Genomic DNA, 16,347 nt, shown 5'->3' with positions numbered 1-16,347 from the left:
AAACGATGTGGCATCCTTTCGTTCCTGACACATTACCCAGTCTATATCAGTATAGATATCCAGGAGGATTTCTTGTTCCCATTGAGATCTGATGTGTTTTCAAAGTGTTCCTTTAATTTTTTTGAGCAGTTTATATAAATAGTATAGTAAATCAATAAGACAAGTCGTAACGTGATGGGGTACTGGGTGAGCCTTATATACTTAAAAGATTTTTGAGGATTGAAAATACATTTAGTGAGATGTCTTCTTCAGATGAGGTTGACTTCAGCAAGGCAAAAGTTGGAAGTGATGTCAGAGGTGCAATAGCCAATCATCCATTCTGCAGAAGGAGGAGCAGAAAAGGCATTAAATGGCATAACCACCCTGTAGTTTGGAGTGCTATTACCAGTAGATGAGCAGTGAAGTTGTCTCCCATATGCACATGTGTGACTATATATATATATATATATATATATATATATATATATATATATATATATATATTAAATCCAACTTCTGTCTGCCTACTTAATGGATGTAGATCAGGTTTTTTTCTATACTTTGCTTGAACATTCTGGTTGCTTTTGCTACTTCTATCATTGTGCTAAGTATCATAGTTCACTTGCCAAACCAATTTATTTGCGTGAATCCGAGAGAGATGCAGCAGACCGAGGAAAGAGGAGTTGGGCTCTCCTCACTCACGCTCCAGCTTCGGGTCATGTATCTTACGTCTGCTTAGCTAGCGAACAAGACAACTGCTTAACGGATTTAGTTCAGGTTTTTTTTCTATAATTTGCTTGAACATTCCTTTTGATTTTGCTACTTCTCTCATTGCGCCATGAATCACAGTATATACTGTATATATATATATATATGTATTATGTGGCAGGTACTGTATCACATATCTATGAATCAGCTTCTTGAAACTGAGAGGACGTAGCGGATGTTTTGCCAACTGGCTGATCAACCACAAGCTTTACCTGATAGGTAACCATCCAAATAATCAGATTGCACTTCGGACCAATGGATGTAATACTTTGATCTTCACCCTGTTAAGTAAATGAACCAGCTACTGTGGCGCTGATGTCCAAGGTTCGATCCCTATAAGGGGAAGCAAAGGTGATGAGCCCTCAATTAGGGTGAAACACATGTCATGTACTCTTTGTATTATTTGGCAGGTACTGTATCATAAACAGTATACGTGAGACAGATTTCTTTTCTCTGGCTTCGACCCACTTTGTAATCAGCATTTAGTTTTTAAAGATATTTCTTTATGTTTTGTGATACACTAAGCAATTTATATTTTATTTTATAAAACATGTTAACGTATCTATAGAAATAATTAAGCACTCACAGATTATAATACACACGATATCAACAACCCACAACAACTATTCTGTGTAAAGAAGATGAGCAATGACTGCACTCTAGCACTTTGGTGTTTAACTTTGCTTGTGTATCATTGCATGTTTTTTGCAGACTTTCTTATAAAAGGGCTTTGTTCCCAAAGGATGTGTTAATTGGGCTATTACAGTTCTACCCAGGAGAAGATCCATGTCACTTCCCTTTATATTATGAAAGCCAGCCAGCTTTTAATGCTCATTCATTTCCCGTGTGTAATTGTCTCATGCAGGGCACTGGATAGCAGGTAGCAGTGTGAGTGGCTTATGCAGATCTACTTGATCCAACCACCTAAGATGTGCAAATACTCAGTTATGCTTTCATCACATTTCAAATGGAAGGCTGAATTTATTTTCCTAGTTGTTTCTTAGTAGCAACTCATTGTCATAAATTCAAAGTGTTTCTGCTCAGATCAAAAGCAACAATCACACACCAAGAGACTGTGTCTCTTTCTTGAAATTTGTAACAAATTAGGCCTGGGTGCTAAAACATTACCTCACTGTGTGAGTTTGGGCCTCTTACAGGCCACAAGGCCATAAGCGATTCTATTCTATAAGCTTGGCTATTCCTAGAAATAGTTCAGTCTGTCAACTGGCTCAGCCATACCGAGTTATTGTCTGATATAGAAGTGACCTTGAACACATTGCTACTGCCCTACAGCGCTGTGCATTTCAGTGATCTTAAACACAGAGTGATAAGCACAACGCCCTTACTAAGAAAAATAAACTTAAAGCTGGCATTACAATAACAAAGAGAACTTAAGGTTCAACAAAATGGAAAGTAACCAAAATTCTGTTGCCTATTCTGGACTGGCATCAACAAAGCCTGCTCATCATCGTTCCTCACAGGCCATCTCTTCATCTCCTCTCTCTCTGTCTCTATTGCAGTCTTTCCCTCTGAACTCTATTTTCCCTGCCAAATGAGTATTAACATCTTATAATCTGCAGTCAGATAGCCATTCCAGTGAGTAAGTTTAAAACCCATCCTGAAGTCTTTTCTGAGGTCATGTTGGCCTTTCATTCTTAACCTGGCACACCAGGCTAGAGCTCCCTGTAGTGGCATCTACTGGAACAAGTAGAAAATGATTGAATGGCCTGTGCCCATAATTATCAAGCATCTCAAAATAGGAAAATGGTTAAAACTGGCACAAATTTAGTGCTACTCTTAGGAGTTGTATTAAAAGCATTTTATCAGTTTTCTTGATTTAGGGAATGACTCCTAACTTCATCAGGATTTTGGAGAACTCGTGAGATGTCCTACCTGTAGGAGCTGCCAGAAGATGGTTGTCAGCAAGCTATGCTCTGTCGGCCGAAATAAAAGTGTTGTTTACACAGTTTACACAACTGAAAATCAATGAGCATGTCAAATCTAGTGACTGTGTGATGACTTTTCAGGACAGTCTTGCTTACCCTTTTTTTCTGCCTTTTGAAGTCAGTGCTGTGTGAAGCGTTAACAGTTATGGTGAGTTCAACTGCTGTTTCTTCCCTTTTTTTTCTTTTTTCCATTCTGTTATGGTATATAAAATCTGAGACATCAGACACATGAGCTTCTCTTCTGTTTTTGAGGTCCAAAGCACCCGTGTTCCTTATTCCTTGTTGCAGTATGATATGCATTGTACTTCCAGATGAGCATTCATTGGTTGTCAGCTCTCACGCATACGCAGCACACCCCAACGTGTTGGATTTTGTCAATGCAAGTCATGGACTAGGCTTTGCCTCAGGCGCTGATGTCCAAATTTCAATTTCTATAAGGGGAAGCAAAGGTGATGAGCCCTCAATTAGGGTGAAACACATGTCATGTACTCTTTGCACTATTTGGCAGGTACTGTATCATATACAGTATATGTGAGACAGATTTCTTTTTTCTGGCTTTGACCCTCTTTGTAATCAGAATTCAGTTTCTAAAGATATTACTTAATGTTTTGTGATACACTAAGTAATTTATATTTTATAAAAAATATTCACGTATCTACAGAAAGAACTAAGCACTCATGTATTGAGCATTCATTGGTTGTCAACTCTCACGCATACGCAGCACACCCCAAGGTGTTGGATTTTGTCAAAGTCATGGACTAGTTGGAGAGACTTGCCGGGTCTGTCACACTACACGACAGTTTTCACAGGAGTGCACCACCAACTGTCTCTGATTTGCTAAGATTATGTAAATTAAAATTGCAACTGAAGATCTCAGGAAAGGTCATCTTATGTGTCATGGCTTTAAGACCTCTGCTTGTTGACTGACTAAAAAATTGTTGCTCCTCATTTCTTGGTCCTTTACTAATTTTTGTGTCACATACTCCATTTTAGGGTGGCATGGTGGCACAGTGGTAGCGCTGCTGCCTCCCAGTTAGGAGACCTGGGTTCACTTCCAGAGTCCTCCCTGCGTGAAGTTTGCATGTTCTCCCCGTGTCTGCGTGGGTTTCCTCCAGTTTCCTCCCACAGTCCATGCAGGTTAGGTGCATTAGCGATTCTAAATTGTCCCTAGTGTGTGTGTGTGTGTGCGCCCTGTGGTGGGCTGGCACCCTGCCCAGGGTTTGTTTCCTGCCTTGCACCCTGTGTTGGCTGGGATTGGCTCCAGCAGACCCCCGTGACCTTGTAGTTAGGATATAGCGGGTTGGATAATGGATGGATGGATGGATTACCATCAATTACAGTTTCCATTTTTCAGATCATCTGTCCCACATCGTTTTTATGGAAGAATCCAGCTGACATCCGTCTCACGCCGCCATTTTAATGTTCTCTTTTACTGACAATGTCACACCATCAGCAGATTCTGGATTCTAGCAAAGGGTACTTTTCATATTCTATTATTCTATCTTAACAGAGCACAAACCTGAACAGGCATGAATTTATCAGATTCCCAGTCATGCCAGTGACCATATCGATCCAGTTCAAAGTCACTAATTGACCTAACAATGCATGTCTTTGGGATGAAGATGGAAAACTCACACACTGACACCTGGAGGAAGGATGGGCATGCAAACTCCACAGACGCAACAGACAACACAGACAACAGCCAAGTCTGGGATTTGAACTTCAGACAATGGATTTGTGAGACCACGGCGCCGCCATTTTAGACTAATGAGAGACTCTAAATTGGGCCAGTGTGAGAGAGTCTGAGTGTGTGCATGAGCATGCTTTGTGAATAACTGGCATCCATTTCTGAGTTTTAAAATGAATTGGAAGCAGGTGGCTACAATTGCTTAGTTTTTCAAGCATCTGACATTCAAATGCAAGCCTTCCATTGAGAAGCTTGCACCGGTGGCGACATATTGTCTGTAATGTGATTCTTTGTGTAAAGAACAATGCTTAAATTGATAAGTCATTTCATTGCTTAAAATGACAAGAAAAAAATCTCATTGGCATGTTAGAGGTTTCGTAACTAGTAGTTTACAAATGGACCAGTAAGCACCTACTGCACCAGGATTCAGAGGCTTTCAAAATCAAAGAAGTGATTCATAAAAATGACAATTCACATTAATAGAGAGAAAATGTTCAAAGCATTATGAGTATCAACAGTATGTTTTTAGTTATGGCCCTTACAGGGATATTTGAAATGAAAGCTGTTCAAACTTCAAGCACTAATCCTATCATCAGCAGAAAGGGAAACCCAAGGACTTTATAATTGTTTTGACTTTTATAAAACATTTCTGCGGTGACATTCAATTATCATTGTCCATTAAATGAATATTTACACATGGTGGCAATAATATCTCTTGATATTATAACACATGAGCATTGTTATATTTTATTAAAATGCTGATAATGAATGTACCAGTAACACTCTGTGGGTATTTCCATAGGCCTATTCGTTTGGTTCGATAAGAACTGATTACACTCCTTCTCTTGTTTGATAACAAACTGTTATCATGGCTGGACCAAGATGCACTCTTAATGGAAAAAAACAGTTGGGAAAAACGAAATTAATCCAGCGTTACAATTGACACACGACAGACAGTAATGTTTCCAAAAAAGAACCCTTCATCAAGAAAAGAGAGTAGTGAGAGAAAGGAGGAAATCAACTGGAGTAGGAGAAGCTGTAGCTGAGAGTCCAAATTAGAAAGAAATAAACAGCTAAAAAAAACAAACACGAGGAAACATGGGGGTCAGCCACTTTGGTTTAAATGTTGTCTATCTATCTATCTATCTATCTATCTATCTATCTATCTATCTATCTATCTATCTATCTATCTATCTATCTATCTATCTTGACTTTCAGAATGATGAGGTGCCACATGAGGTGTTGGCTATCAGACTAAAAGAAGTGGGAGTTCAGGGTGATGTTTGTAAATGGGTGCAGAATTGGCTCAGACACTGGAAACAGAGGGTCATGGCCAAGGCACCTTATCAGAACTGGCTGATGTTAACAGTGGCATCCATCAGGGGTCACTGCTACTATTTTAATATATATAAATGACTTGGATAGGAATATAAGTAACAAGCTGGTTAAGTCTGCAGATGATACCAATATAGGTGGATAATCTTGAATCAGTTGAGTCATTACAGAGGGACTTGGACTGCATACAGGCTTGGGCAGATGAAATTTAATGTAACTAAAGGTAAAGTATTACACATAGGAAGTAAAAATGTTAGGTTTGAATACACAATGGTTGGTCTGAAAATAAAAAGTACACCTTATGAGAAGGATTTAGGAGTCGCAGTGGACGTAGTGAACACTATCAACTGCCAGACAGTATTCAGAAGCCATTAAAAAGGCCACTGCAGAGTGTCAGGTTACATAGCGCCCTGACATGTGGAGTACAAGTCCAATAAAGTTCTGCTCAAGCTTTATAATGCACTGGTAAGAGGCCTTAACTGGAGTTTTGGACTCCAGGCTACAAAAAGGACATAGCAGCACTAGAAAAGGTCCAGAGAAGAGCGACTAGGCTGATTGAGGGGCTACAGGGGATGAGTTATGAGGAAAGATTAAAAACAAAAGAAGATTAAGAGGAGATATCACTGAATTTTTTTAAATTACAAAGGAAATTACTACAGTGGATCCTGACAGTTACTTTAAAATGAGTTCAACATGAACACGGGGACACAGTTGAAAATGTGTTAAGGGTCAATTTCACACAAACATTAGGAAATTTTTCTTTACACAGAGAACCTCAGACACATGGAATAAGCTACCTAGTAGCGTGGATGACACTAGGACTTTAGGGACCTTCAGAACTCAACTTGATGTTAAGCTGAATGGCCTGCGCTCATCCAGATTGTTCTAAACTGATGAACTCTTTGTTAGTGTACCTGGAGAAAAATGCTTCAGAAATGAGGAGCCAATAAAATAAATGAACATGTCACATGGGGTGATAAAATGTTTCATTCAAAAATGCCACTTAATAATGACCATTTAATGTCAAAGTCATTATTATTATTATTATTATTATTATTATTATCTATATATATAATTCACTAAGGCAAGACACCCATGGAAAGCATGCCGGAAGGGGCGTGGATTCACTAAGTCGCTGACAAATAAGACACCTATGGCGCACGCAGGAAGGAGCCATGCCCACCAACTCCAAGACCATTGGATACGATGACAACTCGCAGAGCCATGCCCACCAACTCAGACGCGACGACACAGAAAAAACGCCGTCATTTATATTCGTCTGTCGTAGAGGCAACATGCATCTCCAAACCACGTTGACTGTTCATAGAGGCATGTTTCTCACAGAGGTGAATCGCCATATGCAGCGTGTAAAACGGTTTGCGAGGGGTATCCCATGGGATCCTTAAAATAATCCTTTACAACTGAGGTTAAAACACAATGAAGTAAGCAGTCTTTAAAAACCGAGTATTTGGTTACAACGCACGACCGCATGCACCATAGCAAACTGTTTTACACGCTACATACAGCAATTCGCATTCGCAACAAACATGCGTCTTCTTAGATGCTCCTGCAGGAACACGGAAGACGTTTCCCTGCCCACCAACACTCCTTTTTCACCGGCCCGCGTCTACCCTCGCTCTCTAGGCATTCACACTGCCTGCCCATATTCCCGGACGCAAAAACTCACCGACCACCCAGTTAGTCCCTTTCATCTGTGCTAGGAGTCCACATGCACATCTGAGCCATGACTTTTCATTATTCTTTTCGGTTTCGACACCCGACCACGTCCACCATGAAAAACCATGCAAAAGGAACAACGAAGCCCCGCCCAGAAACTCTGCCCCTCCTCCCACGTGCTCGTGAACGCACCTCAGACCACTGCCCGCCAACTCAAACAGCTCATCAAACACATACTCACTCGCTTTGGTCTGTGCTGCGGTCCAAACCCAGCTGTGAGCCACGTTGACTATTCTTTTGCCCTCCATGGCTACCGCTTCAAATGTATTTCATGGAAACAACACTTCTTTCAATGTTATAGAAATTCCTGCTTCAGGTAACTGTTTGTTTCATGAAGGTCACGAGGAACAAGCGCTCCAAAGACACGCCCACAAAAACACTATGCTGTTAGCATGGTTTGAACTCAACAAAACAGATCCTGAAGCTGTTAAGTTACATTACACTGATGTTCCGCAACATTACACATTTCAAAAATCCTCTGAAAAATGGAAAAAGAGAATCAGAGGAGGGACAAAAGTGATCGGTAGAATGCCTGTTGTTGCCATAAGTGACACCGAACGTTATTACCTCAGACTTCTTCTTACCCGTTGCGTGGGTATCACAAGTTTTCACCATCTACGGACAGTCAATGGTATCGAATGTGACACTTTAAAAGAAGCTTGCCAAGAATTAGGTCTTCTTAAAGACGACAAGATATGGCATGATACTCTTTCAGAGGCATCCCAGATACGAATGCCACGATTCTTGCGAAAAATGCTCATTTTCATCTGTGTCTACGGTGAACCACACAACGTTCCACACCTTTGGGACATGCATAAACTCTCCCTTTCTGAAGACTTTCTCACAAAATATTCCACAACCACCACTTGCATGTATGCTCTCGCTGACATTAATGACATGCTGCAACCACATGGCTTCAACCTGGACAAATTACACCTTCCCCCCACTGACATTCCTCCACTGTGTCATTCATCTCCCTCCTTCGACGCTCAGGCTGAAAACTCATATGCTATAGAACACTACGACAAATTCAACACAGAACAGAAACACGCTGTTGATACTGTTTTATACGCTGCATACAACAATTCCCATCTTCAATGCTTCTTCTTGGATGGTCCTGCAGGAACAGGGAAAACCTTTGTGTACAAAACCCTGATTCATACCATCAGAGCTAGGGGAGACATTCCTACAACCGTAGCATCTACAGGAATAGCTGCAACATTATTACCAGGTGGACGACCTGCCCATTCTGTTTTTAAAATACTGTTGAAGCTCACTACTACTTCTACATGCAACATCCAACCTTCCTCACCACATGCTCAACATCTTCTACAATCCAAAGTTATTATATGGGACGAGGCGCCAATGACACACGCATATGCATTCCAGGCAGTTGACAGGTTATTATGTGTCCTCATGGGTGCCTTTTGGAGGCAAAACAATACTATTGGGTGGAGATTTCCGACAAATTATCCCCGTGCCTCTGCGTATCTCCCGCGCGCCTACTGTCACCAGTTGCATTAATAAGCACCCTTTGTGGCATCACATGCATGTTCTTACACTGACAACAAATATGAGAGCTCTTCCTGAAGGTCAACATTTCGCACAATGGCTTCTTGATGTTGGAGACGGGATAAACGGAACACCTGTGACATTGCCTTCACATTGTTTTCCTTTAATTTCTGATCCCGTTCAACAACTGTATGGCAACATCGACTTCTCAACTGTCACTCTGGAACAACTCAGCACGCAAGCTATATTAAGCGTCATCAACGAAGACTCGCTATACCTTAATGAAGAAGTGCTAAAACTTATCCCTAACAATGAGGTGACTTTCACGAGCGTGTTTTCCATCATCACAGATGATCCTGCAGATCAACGTTTATTCCCCGAGGAATTTCTTAATAGTCTTACTCCTACTGGCATGCTTCCACATAAACTCTAAATTAAAAATGGATCCGTCATCATGCTTCTCAGAAACCTCCTGCCTGCAAAAGGTCATTGTAATGGCACTAGACTGTCTGTTAGCACCATTCACCGTAATGTACTGGAGTGTAAAACTATCACATCTGCAACCTCACAAACTGTCCTTATTCCCCGGATATGCCTGACCCCGTCAGATTCAAATTTGCCTTTTACTTTTACGTGAAGACAATTTTCTGTTCGATTGGCTTTTGCGATGACAATTAATAAGGCACAAGGACAAACTTTCAAAAAGATATGCCTGTATCTACCAAAACCAGTCTTCACTCACGGACAATTATATGTTGCTCTCTCCAGAGTTCCATCTTTTCATTCACTTACTGTTGTATTCTCACACCAACCCGTTTTAGACAACCGTGTCTTTGCAGAAGTGTTTAGCATTCAATAAATAATTATGTATGAGATTGAGCGTGTGTCTAGCCTACACAGAGAGGCGTGGGTAAGCCGTTGAACCTCATTCGGGCTGCAAACCGTGGAATTCCCACTAAGTGCAACTCATACGCTCCCTCTGATTATGTCCCTACCCTTTGTACACCCCCACCTCGCTACTACCATGTTCGGGTGTCTTGGTGGATTATATATAGAAAAGCAGCCAAAACCGCACAGAGCAATGAAAAGTCTACGTGAGTCACAGGTGCATCTGGACTGTGTAAAGACGTCAACGACTCAAGTGACGAGTTGGAGGTGGGCACATGAGCAGGCAGTGCATACTGAATAAGAAATCAGCAGAGTAGCATGACGGAGGGAGCGGAGTGGACATCCTTCTCCTCTCCTCCCGTTCCACCCTCCGCGCCTGAGCGCCGTCCACCCCCATCCCTCCGTCTGGGAGGAGAAGGTGCGATGGCGGTTCCCCAGTTTTCAGTCACGGACGATTGTGTGTTGGTTCGTTCCGTGCATTGTTACAATGTTGCTTTTCTTGCTGATTTATTACATTACAGATTTTTCAAATGTTCATTTTCTCCCTGTGCTTAAACATCATTAAAAAGCTGGCCTGCTTTTATGCGCGTATGGTACACCGCGGGTTGGCTAGTTATTATTATTATTGTGGAGAGTGGAGGAAAAGGATTTGGGAGCCAACTGGCTAACTAGGGCAAACACAACAAATGGCAGTGATGATGCTGATGTCTACACAGTTATTAGTGCTCTTGAGTTTGAATGTCAGCATGGTCTCTGTCAATGTGGGGTTTGCACACTCTTCTTGTGCAGGTTCTCTTCACTCAGAGGCTTGTGCCATCTCAGTTTCATTACATTCTCTAATTGCAGAACCTTCCGCACAGCGGGGGCTTTTAATGTCTTTGTTTCTTGGTGAATCCAGGTCACAATGCCAATGAAATAGAGCCTTGGTCACACAGATTGTTCCCCTTGGGCTTTAGCAACACAAACTTGGGTTAGTAACCACAAACAGGTTAAAGCAACCATCTTAATCCCTGCTCGGATGGGATAAGTTTCACACCAGAAGTTCAGATAAAGTAATTATTACTAGAGGACTTCTATAATGTTTAGGCACCATTTGGATGGGGTTAGTTTTACATTAGGAGGTAGTGTAAACTGGACTGGGCTGGTACTCCATACTGGCATTTCCCTGTTCTTGCTTTATGAGTTCCAGTACTTAATGTTCACATCTACAAGAGGTACCTCCACTGCCCCACTGTGGACATCATGATTTAAATTGTGATATCAGCACACCTTTGGACATCTAAGGTGATATCTCATTCCCCCGTTTTTCAACATGCACAACAAGGAGTACTGGCTGGTCTGTTTTCCGCTTCACACACTGGTTCGTATTATTGGATGACTTCATCATTTTTATCCTGTCCACATCACACAAATTACTGACATGTTGATTTACATGGAACTAGTTTAACCTGGGGTTATTTTTAACAATTATTTGTAGAAAGTTAAAGGCTCTGTAATCTTTACTGAAAAGTGAATGCTCAGTCCATTAAAAGTTACTGACTTGAGTGACTTGGACAAAAGTAAAATTACAGAGGTCCTCAGTAAAAAACATTCCGGGTATAAATCTAATCCTATCCAAACAGAGTCTAATTTGAGCCAAGCAGAAATCTGTCATGTCAGGTAATTAATTGTGCTCCTGATTTGCCGAAGTACACTTCTTTATGACCATCTCATTCCTTTTCAATCCCAGTACATCTGCATGAGTGTTGCTGACTCATCCCAAAGATGTCCCTGTTGAGTTAACTGGGAACCCAAAGCTGACTTGGCGTGAGTGAGTACTGTTGTGTTGAACTGTGATGGGCTGATGTCCTGTTTCAGGGTTGTTTCATGTCTTGTGCCCAGTGTTGCTGGCATGGGCAAGCAGGGTAAGAAATTGGTTAGAAAATGAATGAAAGAAATGAGTGTTTATTATATAGATGGTATAACCAGCTTTAGATTTTAGGGTTCATATCCCATCCTGGCCGCTATCCATGAGAAGTCTATATGTTGTCCATGTGTATATGTAGGTTTTCATCTGACACTCTTGCATTGGTCTGACATCCCATTCAGTTTTGGTTTGAATCCTCTGAATTAAACAGATCTGAACATGGATTTGTACATAATGAGATATCAATTCTGCTATTACCAAATGGTTTTCTAAGGCAAAATTAGAATTCTTCTCAAGCCTACTAAATTTAATTAAACATTAATTGATTTTTTGTGTCTAATTGCTCCATTTGTGATGCCATCAGAAGCACGTAGCTCCAGACAACGCAGCTCTAATGATCATTGAGGCATGCTAGTTCCTCCACCACAGCAAGGGGCTCTTGTCAGGGGAATGGCCTGCTATTGAATTTCTGTGGTAATCATAGGTTACCCATAACAAAGACTATGTTCGAAATTTAGGTTGTTTGTATTTTAAGTGTACCTAGTGCTTTGACCTGGTACCTCACGTCAATGATGACCTGATCTGAGGTTGTATGTTCCAAACACCCAGGTAAATAGAGGTGCCAAATTGTCAGCTGCTCACCACTTGGTCTTGAGCTGATTTAGATGGAATGACAGACCTGGAAGACCTAAATGGGTACTGAGTGCATGCTAAAACAAGCAGCACATCTTTCTGCTAAGAATGTCTTCAAGTCTCAACCTTTTAAGAGCTCCTGCAACTCAGAATAGGTCAGTTTTAAAGGACCCTGTTCAAGACCTCAACAGCAGAAGCACTTGTAAGGAGCTCTGGCCAAAGTGTTGTTGGTGCCTGTCATGGCAACAACCATAGGCCGCAAAGTAGGACATTAGTAGTAAGAGAAAAATTTTGAAGTGAGAGGCTTTCCTTGAAATGTTAGTAGAAGGATCTTCAAATCTGACTGAGAGGTTCTGGCAAACCAAGTACTGAAATGAAAGCTTTTGTATCCTGTTCCTTCACAGAAATGACTTTTGGACAGCTTCAAAGAAGTCTTGGAATCCAACTCATGTGATGACTCCTCAAGCCCATGTCATGATCTGCATTACAGACACTTGATGTTGTTTAAGATATTGACGTCTGAGGTATCGGTGATCACACACATCAAGAAGTGCTTTTTGGACTTGCACTTTATGCGCTGAGATTTAAATACAGTGTACTGTGCATTCTAGAGGGTGAAATTCAGAAAATCTGACTGATTTGTCTTTGGGGGACATTGTTGTTAAAGTGCTGGCCTATTCAAAGACACATCTGTTAGCAAATTGTCGTATCTAATGGCGAGTTTACTATGTCAAGAATACTACCAATTAGCACACCTGATAATTCTTTGAAAAAACCTGTTGGTATTGGGTCAAGGGCACAGGTGGAGGGTCTCAGTTGAGAAAGTATTTTACATAAATCAGGTAAATCTATCCTGGTGAAAGAATTTAATTTCTTTATAACGGAGTACTGGGGCTTAAGAGGATGCGCAGTGTTGGGAAGATATACTATATTATTTCACATTATTAAGAAAGTAATATCAAGACCACTTAATCTAGTTCATGGTCAAAGGGAAAGTACTGTATTTGGTTCAAGGAAGGAGCAATCCTGGATTAAAGACCACCCCATCACAGGGCCCACCAATTCACACACCCACACAGGGACAATTTGGATTTGCTATGTCTAACCCTAACATGCACATTTTTCAGGAATGTAGGGAGTAATGGGTGGAAATCCACCCAGAAACAGGGAGAAGATGCAATTACTGAGGCTCTTTGATTTTCACAGCAAACCCAATAATGATAAAAAGATACCAAGACAAACAATTAAGGCTGGTTTAGTATGATTTGCTGATTTGTTTCACGTGACTATGGAACAATTCTTGGGGAACCCAACAATCCCTGAAATAATTCAATAAGGTGGATAGTAGAGTTTAGTTGTCAAACGTGCCACCAGGTAGCATGTGTCTACACTCTAGTCATTCAGTCTTCCAAATATCATTGTGCTGAGTTGAGTAAGTGAGTATTTCTGGTGTTTATTCTATAATTGTGTTCATGGCTTGGGTGATATTTATGTGAAAGTTTGTTTTTTGGTCAGTAAAACCGTATCTGAAGCAGTGACTATGTTTGAAAAAAACACACGGGTCTATGAGTAGTACATGTGTTTTATGACAGGTACCATGTCAGCCAAACATTTACCACATCCTGGCCATCCTTCAACCTCTTGAGCAGATGAAAATGTTGAGGAAATTTGAGAAGCTTCCTGCTTAATCATCGACCTACTATTGATGAAGTAGCAGAAATCCCTGGTGTTTCATGGACAACAGTTTAACACTAGAATTACCAGAGCCTACAAGAAAACTCGTAAATCCGGCCCACCTTAAATACATTCGCACCTCTCTGTCAGCGTCTTTTATTTCCACTCTAAAACTCCAGCAGTTCACTCACTCCCAGATAATCAAACAAGGCATGAGCTGGGAGAATTTTGTTAACTTTCTGCGACAGTGGGGGGGATGGAATAGCCAGCTTCTTGCTGTTTGTCTTAACATTTACAGGACAATAGACGCTGACGGAGAGGTGTGAACGAATTTAAGGTGGGCCGGATTTACAAGTTTTCTCGTAGGCTCTGGTAATTCTAGTGTTAACCAATTTTGAGGCAGGATCTTGGCAGGCATGAGTCTTTGCAAAATCAATTCCCCAAAATTCATCAAATGATGAAAAAGATGCTTAAAACAGCGGATTGATCCAAGATTTCCATCAAAGGTCATCATGGGAAACACGACTTCAATTTACAGGTAAGGCCCTAAAACCAAGCAACAGTCCAATCAGTGGACGACATCACAGTTTCCAAAACAGAAAAAAAAGGGTGTCATGTCAAACCAAACATGAAGACAATGGTGATTGGATTTTAGGACATTGATGAACTTGTTCTTAAAGAGTTGTTCCCCATGGACAGACTTGTTAATCACTGAAGTACTGAGGTGTCTATGGGAAAGCATCAGAAGAAAACATCCAGAGAACTGGAGCACTCAAAGCTACATTTTGTACAATGAAAATGCACATCTACACACTGTGTTGTCATTTAAAGAATTTTGACCAAAAACAACGTTGTTGTTGTTGCCTCACACCTTCCATATTTGCCAGATATCACTCTCTGTGACTTCTTTTTGTTCCCGAAATTAAAATTGAGACTGAGGGAAAGAAGAATTTCTGTTGTGGAAGAAATTTAGGAAAACATGCAGGAGGATATAGACATGGTTAAAAAGATGAGTTAAGAAAATGTTAGAAACTCTGGGTCAAGTGTAATGCACCCTAAGGAGAGTATTTTGAAGGTTACTAAAAGGAAGCTGCTGTACATTTTATAATATATTTTTCACCTTGCACCTTGGAAAGACATGCTGGAGAGAGAAGTGCTGGCTAGGAAGATCACGGATTCTCGGCAGCGTTTGACGCAGATGGCAGCTCCTTAGCAAACATTCTAAACAATTAAGACACATTTACACCAAATTTATTTACTGACAACGCAATTAATCCGGTAAGTATAACTCATTCAACCTGGAGGTAAGTGAAGAAAATTTGGAAAGTTTACAAAATTATATTGATCAAGTTTTTGAGTCTGTTGTCATGGGGCCTAAGAAAGCAGCAGCTAACACGGAAACACCTGCTACCAAGAGAAGCCGTCCTCAGGATTCCCCCGAGGCGACCTCATTTCCCCGCAAGGATATATTAGAATTATTTGATTCTATAGATAAAAGGCTTTTGGGATTTGAGGGACGACTCCACCTGCTCGAGGTTCTACACTAGGAGTTCCAGAACCTCCGACAATCTCTGGAATTCAGCCAGGATCAGGTGGAGTGGCTTGCTGCTGAAAACGCGTCTTTGCGGGAGACTGTGTCTTCCCTGACAGAGGGATTGACACGGATCTCCCAGGACAACAAGACCCTGAAGGAGACGGTTTTGGATCTTCAGGCCCGCAGCATGAGAGACAATCTGGTGTTCGCAGGCCTGCCGGAGCAGACGGGAGGACAACTGGAGGATTGCGAACAAACAATCAAGTATTTTCTCCAGACCCACATGAAGATACCCGAAGGAACGGTAAAAAACATCACCTTTCACCGGTTACATCGCCTTGGAGCCAAGAGAGCAGACAGCAGAAGATCTCGTCCCATCGTGGCCAAATTTGAGCATTTTAAACAAAAGGATTTTGTTAAGAGCCACGGGTAATCGCTCAAAGGGAAAAATTTCAGCGTGAATGATCAATTTCCTAAAGAAATTTTGGATCGCTGCAGAGTTCTGTTCCCAATGCGTAAAAAATTCATCCAAGAAGGGAGCCGCGCTGTCATTTCTGTGGACAAGCTCTACGTCAACAACAGGCTGTACAAGGAGCGAGGAGTGACAGACTGGCTTTATTAGCCCAACATCAGGTCACAAGTTTATTATTCTTATCGGGATTCACTGGGTATGAGCATGTCAGGATATGAAATATATCCGTGTTTAGATGATGGGATCACCTGTTCTCTCACCACCCCACACCTCTAA

This window comes from Polypterus senegalus, chromosome 10, assembly GCF_016835505.1.
Source record: "Polypterus senegalus isolate Bchr_013 chromosome 10, ASM1683550v1, whole genome shotgun sequence".
In the NCBI taxonomy this organism is placed as follows: domain Eukaryota; kingdom Metazoa; phylum Chordata; class Cladistia; order Polypteriformes; family Polypteridae; genus Polypterus; species Polypterus senegalus.
This window is presented reverse-complemented; position numbering follows the sequence as displayed.